The 6,769-nt window shown below is 46.7% G+C and overlaps 1 long non-coding RNA gene across 1 annotated transcript; it reads right to left on the reverse strand.

Moving 5' to 3' along the window:
• Positions 1–2,421: 2,421 nt before the first annotated feature.
• LOC106726983 lies at positions 2,422–6,267 on the reverse strand. Its single transcript, XR_001363134.1, has 3 exons — positions 6,038–6,267; positions 3,941–4,051; positions 2,422–3,748 (listed from the first exon to the last, which is right to left on the reverse strand). It is a non-coding gene; the product is annotated as an uncharacterized LOC106726983 (long non-coding RNA).
• Positions 6,268–6,769: the final 502 nt, after the last annotated feature.

Below are 6,769 nucleotides of genomic sequence, written 5' to 3' on the forward strand. Positions count from 1 at the left end.
AAGTGCTCTTGTGAAATTCATAGTTATCATGTGGAAGACCGATTTGTAAGGAAGTGTTTTTTAATAACAACTTTATTTTACATACTATACATTTCACCCATTTAAAGTGTACAATTCGATGTTTTTAGTATATTTTTCAATTTTATTCAGACACATAAATTGCCAGTTTTAGAACGTTTTCATCACCTGAAAAATAAACAGCCTGGCCAGTGTGGTTCAATGGTTGAGCTTTGACCTCTGAACCAGGAGGTCATGGTTTGATTCCTGATTGGGCCACATGCCCAAGTTGCAGTCTCAATCCCCAGTAGGGGGCGTGCAGGAGGCAGCCAATCAATGATTCTCTGTTATCAATGATGTGTCTATGTCTCTCCCTCTCTTTTCCTCTCTGAAATCAGTAAAAAAATGTATTTAAACTAGCAAACAAAACCAAGTTCCCAGACCCTTTCCTTATCACATCTCCTGGTTGGTTTTGGAGCGTATACAAGTTTCAGAGCATGGGGGAGTTAATGGGAATAAGGTAAAGAAAGGATTAAGATGTTCAGCTGAATGTTCAGACTGTGTGCCCACTCAGGCATTTTCAATTGTGGTAAAAATTAAAATGCTTTCAATTACCTTTGCAATGCTGGACCACTGTTGCTTTAAATACAATCTGCATTTAGGATTGAGCCATGCAGATTCTGGACCTTATTTGGGGTATAGACAGTTAAAATATAATGAAATGCCAGGGAAAGTTGGAGAGAGCTTTGGGAATGGGAAGGGAGGGATATTTTAGGGGACAGGAAATGAGCAAAAGCCAAAGCATGTCCAGGATCTGAAAGAGGAGAGCAAGGGGGATAAAGGCATGTGGAGCCACCAGGTCAGATCTTGCAGCACCTGGGAGACCATATTAAGGGGTCTAAACCTCATCCAGAGGCATCTAGGAGCCATCAAGGACTGTAAACATTGAAGAAGGCGATTCCGCAGTGCTAGTTATTTGCTGGCCCGCAGATTGTACTAACCCTGAGAACTGAGCTCTTTTCGTAAACCAAGGATGGAAAGCTGCAAACCTGAGGGGAATTAGCAATGGACGCAGAAGACAGATGGAGGCTCTTAGAACTTCGTGGCAAGCTGGGAGTGTCTTATACCTACCTCCTTGCCTGCTGCCAAACCTATAGAGCAATCTTTTTTGTTTTAATGTTACTAGATAAAACAAAAACATAAAAATTTTATTTTCCCTTTATTTCTAACCATTCTTAGCAATCACCATTGTAAAAACATTGTTTCTCTATATCTAGATAGTCATATTAACAGCTTGGCTGCTCTGTGAAACAAATTGCTCTTCAGTGACCCCCTTGGAGGCAAAAGTCATTATAAGAGGGGGAGAAATTTAATTGAATGGGTAATATTTTTAAACCTAATGTTCTGTTAAATAGCAATTTGACAACATGGTTTTGCAATATTTATTCCCTCCTCCATTCTATCTGCAAAATTGTATGATGTTATATAACATTGAAGAGTGTAATGGGTGTGATAAGCTACCTGAATCCCCTTCAGGAATAAAAGAGCCCTTATCTCAGCCTCTGGGAGTGCCACCAACAGCGAGCCCTCATCTTCCAGTCCCCTTTGGGGGTTGCCACAGCTCAAGGGAGGTACCTTCCTCCCCTAAAGCTATGTTCCTGCCCATCAATCATATCCAGGGACTGGTTGATTCCAGCTTCAAAGGCCCTTTCTTGTCAGCACCAGCCATCTCTAAGGCGATCTCTAAAGGGCATCCCATTTCATCCTTCCCTGCAGGTTATCTGCGGCTTCTCCTAGATAGGCATCCCAGCTCAACTGCTGCCTTTGCCCATCCTCGCCTCCCTTCCACAGACATTTAATCCCGAGACTCTCTAATAAATCCCTGGGGGAAAAAAGAAAAGATGTAATCTCAGTCCTCTTTGGTCCACATAGACAAGAAGCAGGAAATTTTGTCATGCTGAAGAATAGGCCTGAAGGTACTTTTAGGTGTTTTACTATCTGGAGGGAACATAAAGGATGAGACAGAAAACCTGAGGTCCTAACTATAGGCATGTGTGTTGTTATGCCCAGATTTCAGGATCCCCAAAAGACCACCAGGGAGCCAGCCGTGTTCAATGCAAAAGCATAAGAGTCTTTATTCGAGCTAGCTCATCTCCCCGTCCACCACACTCACCGACGCAGCGGCAGGGGGCAGAGAGAGCGAGCTTTGTGGGTAGAGGGGTTTTATAGGGGGGTTGGAGTAAGGGGAGGAGAGAGGACTGTGGGCCCTGCCAATTGGCCAGGCGCAAGTCGGTGTCTTGTTACACAGGATGTGGTTGTGTCTATGGCGCGCACTTCCCTTGATTATCATTGGTTAGTTTAAAGAAATCCTAGGTGTGGCTAGCAGAGGCTGGGGCTTCCAGGAAGAAGCTCCTCGCTGAGCACATGGCTGCTGCCCAAAAATGGAGGATTCAGGGCAAGATGGAGGGCGTAGCCCTCGCCCTTTCATGTGTGACTCGAGTTCTTGTCTGTTAGTTCTTGTCTGGTAGTGAAAATTTAAAACTACTTCCTCTGCTGTTTATTTTTTTCTCTTCTGCCTCTGTCTCTCCATCCTTCTGCCTCCTTCCCTCCCCGCTACCCCTTCTGCCATCCATGCACAAGCCCATGTGATCTGAGAAGCACAGTGTCTTGGTCCATTTGGGATGCTATAGAAAAACAAACCAACTATGGACTAGGGAGCTTAGAGACAACAGGAATGCATTTCTCACAGCGCTGGAGGCTGGACGTCCAACATCAGGGTGCAGCATGTTTGAGTGAGGGCTCGCTTCTGAGTTGAGACGTCTCCTTGTTTCTTCACGTGACAGAGAGGCAAGGGAGCTCTCTTGGGCATTTGTTTTCAAGGGCATAAAGCTCTGCCCTCATGACCTAATCACCTCCCAGAAGCACCCCCACCTACTAATGCCATGGAGATGGGCATTAACATTTCAACTTAGGAATTTGAAGGGGACACAAACATTCAGACCATAGTACATAGCAAGGCTCCAGTGGTCTACACATATTCTCCAACTGACCAGCACCTTCCTCTCCTTTGTTTCCATAAACCCAAACCCCCAAGGATGGAAAGAACTTCACTACGGAGGCTTCATTCTACAGTCAGATGCATGAAGCTCCTACTCAGATCCATGATGGCATAAGGGAAAGGAGGCTGAGAGCTTTGCATATTTGCTAATTAGTTGTTGCCTGTCTACAAGGATTCTTTTTTTTTTTTCTGATTTACTCAGGAAAACATCACTATGGAGTGGAGCAAAGTTGACCGAGAGTCTGGAGATGGCAGATAGGACAAGTATGTTTCAGTGGCGTTGGAGGACACCGGGATGTCAGCCAGAAGCTCCAGGGTAACGTCCCTTCCTGGGGTACGTGGTGGTAGAAAAAAACACCACCCAAAGTGAAGGGGACTGTCCAAACTGCGGGCCCCGCAGAGAAACACTGCCTCCTTCCCAGTTTTACCCACTGACTGTTATCAAAAACCTCTCAGCTGTCAGATCAAAAGGACACTCTTCATACATTGTCCCACCCAACCTTTGAGTGACATTTTTTATTGTGGACCAGCCCTTCCTTTTAGAAGGCCCCTCCCTTGGCCTTTAGCACCACTTCTCTATTAGCTTCCTTCTGCCCCACTGACGCTCTTTCTTGGGCTCCACTGCCTTCTTCTCTGGATTCCATCCTGCCTTTTTCTCATTTTATATGCTTCCTGGTGAGAAGTGAGAAGTTCCTGAACAATTACAGGGATGAAGAGGAAGAGATAAAATGTGGAGATTACTTGGAGGGGATTTCAACTCACGCAAGTCAAACCCAGGGGGAAGAAGCTGCCCCCCGAGCCCACCGGCCCCTAGGTCAGCATGGACAGCCCCTCCTCAGGACCCTGCAGCACTCTTGAACTACCGTCCCTGGCCATAGTCCTAACCTGTGGTCACTTGCTTGTGGATTTATTTGTTTGTCTTTCCTTCTGGACTGTGGGTCCTTGAGTGTAGGAGGTCCCTGGTCCCTCCACAGAGCCTGACGCACAGCAGGTATCCTGTTACAGAGCAAATAAAAGGATAAAATTCTTATAATATATAAGTGCAAATAAAAATGTAGCAAAAGTTGCCATATATATTTAAAAGGAGCTTCCCCAAGATACTTAACTGCTGGTTCTGGTATTAAAGTTTCAAATTCCTCACTGACTATTAGAGCAATTGAGACCATCACCCTCTTCTTCAACTTTTTTGAAATTTTTCTTTACTCACAGTCATCAAATCAATGCATTGTATTTAGCCTGCAAATGTTCTGCTTATATGAGTTCCAGCTATCTCTTCTAGATTTTGGTATCAACTATCTCATGAGCACAGTATAGCTGCTTGATAAATGGATGGATGGATTACTCCTGAACTTGGACTAGCAACTTCAGCCAGGTGGATGGGCACTTTTTATTTCCTGAACCCTTTCTTTTTCAGGCCACATCCCACCAGGCAGCCAGCCCACTCAAGCCTCCTTTCTCTTCCTATAATCACTAAAATCCACAGAACCCCCAACTCCCAAAACACATTTGTACTATTCACACATTGTATGTCTCTCAATGACACCCAAGTGATCACATGTTATAAATGCCACATGGCTTCAGCTAAAGTGTAAATCTCTAGAGAGCAGAAAATGTGTATTTAAATCTTCATTATCTTTTTGTTGTTGTTGTTATTGTTGTTGTTAATCCTCACCCAAGGATATTTTTTCCAGGGTACCTGCCCTTGACTGGAATGGAACCCACAACCCTTCAGTCCGTGGGCAGACGCTCTAACCACTGAGCAATCCAGCCAGGGCTAAATCGTTATATCACTCCCTCTACAATTTCTTTCACAAGGATATACATGGAAGCCTTTCAGGAAATATAAACCTAATTAGTTTAAATTCCAGTTGAAATATTCCTTAGGAAAACATCTCAAGCTTTAATGAGAACCGTTCTTCCGGATGAATGTTCTCAGTGATCAAACCCCTGGATCTAGGGCCTCTAGGCTCCTGAGTTAGAAAATGGTTCCAGTTCCTGGGCCTGAGGTGGGGCTGCCTATCACTCATCCCTATAGTTTTACTGCTCACTTAAATTACTGTCGTTGTTTGGTCACAATCAGAAAAGTATTTTTTCAGGCTTATGACACTTTTCCCAACTATGCATGTAATTGATGCCATCAATCAATTTTTCTTAAAATGACAATCATAGTTGGTGGGGGGGGGTCCCTCAGCCCGGCCTGTACCCTCTCATAATCCGGGACCCCTCAGGGGATGTCCAACTGCCAGTTTAGGCCCAATCCCCTCCCTGCAGGATCAGCAGTTGGATATCTCTCTCGAAATTCGGGACCACTGGCTCCTAACTGCTCGCCTGCCTGCCTGCCTGCCTGACTGCCCCTAACCACTCTGCATGCCTGCCTGATCTTCCTTAACCCCTCTGCCTGCTTGCCTGATCGCCCCTAACTACTTGCCTGCCTGTCTGATCACCCCTAACCACTCTGCCTGCCTGCCTGATTGCCCCTAACCACTCTGCCTGCCTGCCTCATTGCCCCTAACCACTCACCTGCCTGCCTGATCGCCCCTAACCACCTCTGCCTTGGACCCCACTGCCGTGGCTTTGTCCAGAAGGATGTCCGGAATGGCAGCCAAAAGGTCGTTTGGCTGTCCGATCTAATTAGCATATTACACTTTTATTATTATAGATTCCAACAGACTGCAGCTTGCTTGTTGGAAATACTACATACCTAGGCAGTAAGTAGAACACCTTAAGAGGAAATGCATTTAAATCATCCCTCCTTCCTCCCCCCATTAAGAATGAGGCTAGCCAGTCTCTTGAATAAAGGGAAATCAGAATCCCCAAAAATGAGAAAAGGCAAGAATTCCATGCTGCCAAAATCCCTGTAGCATGACAAATTTTTCCCTATAATCTCGCCTCTCTCTCTTCAACTGCCTAAAACACAACACTGTAGAGAGTGGGGACCCGAGGCACAAAGTGTCAATGCCATTGCAGGGCAACAGGTTTTACGGTCAGGTCTCATCACAAACAGGCAACAACCACGGCTGACAGTCTCTGCAGAGGAGCGTTTTCTAGTCGGGCTTGTAACATTTCACTTCCACCCCCAAACCAGGAAGTGCTGTGCAAGACGAGCCAAAGACAAAAGCAATCAGCCTCAGAAAGAAAACCCGCCAGGCTCCGGAAAGGCTATAAAGGGCTTCAACTTGGGACTGTTGTTCAATTTGGATTGGGACTTGGCAGTTTCCTCCCAAAAAACATTATTAAAATTTCCAAATTGCAACACCACTCCCCCCCCCCCCCCCCCCCGCCCCCCAAAAGTAAAATGACAAAACAGACGCAGGCGCTCCTGCGCGCACATTCACGAACACACAGACCAATTTATTTTTGTGATCCGCTTTCCCACCCGCACGGTCCCGGACCAGATTTGAGTTGGCAAATTCTTCTAGCTAAGCCCGGGCAGACTGCAGAAAAGGGGGCTATTGCTCGAGATCCTAAGGGCGAAGAGTCCAGAAGTAGACGGCCACACCCGGGTCCCCGCTCTCCGGTTGCACAACTGCACCAGTCTGGCCAAGTGCCCCTCGGGCCTCCCGCCCTCCTCTCTGTGACCCGCAGGGATCCGAGCGGTCCGGAGTGCGGGGCCGAGGGTCACAGGGCGAAGACGGGACCGAGAGTGTTAAGTTTCAGGCCCGGACCGCACAGCCCGGGGCGGGCAGGGAGGGGAGGGCCCAGCGGGGCTGGGGG

This window comes from Myotis brandtii, unplaced genomic scaffold, assembly GCF_000412655.1.
Source record: "Myotis brandtii unplaced genomic scaffold, ASM41265v1 scaffold344, whole genome shotgun sequence".
NCBI lineage: Eukaryota > Metazoa > Chordata > Mammalia > Chiroptera > Vespertilionidae > Myotis > Myotis brandtii.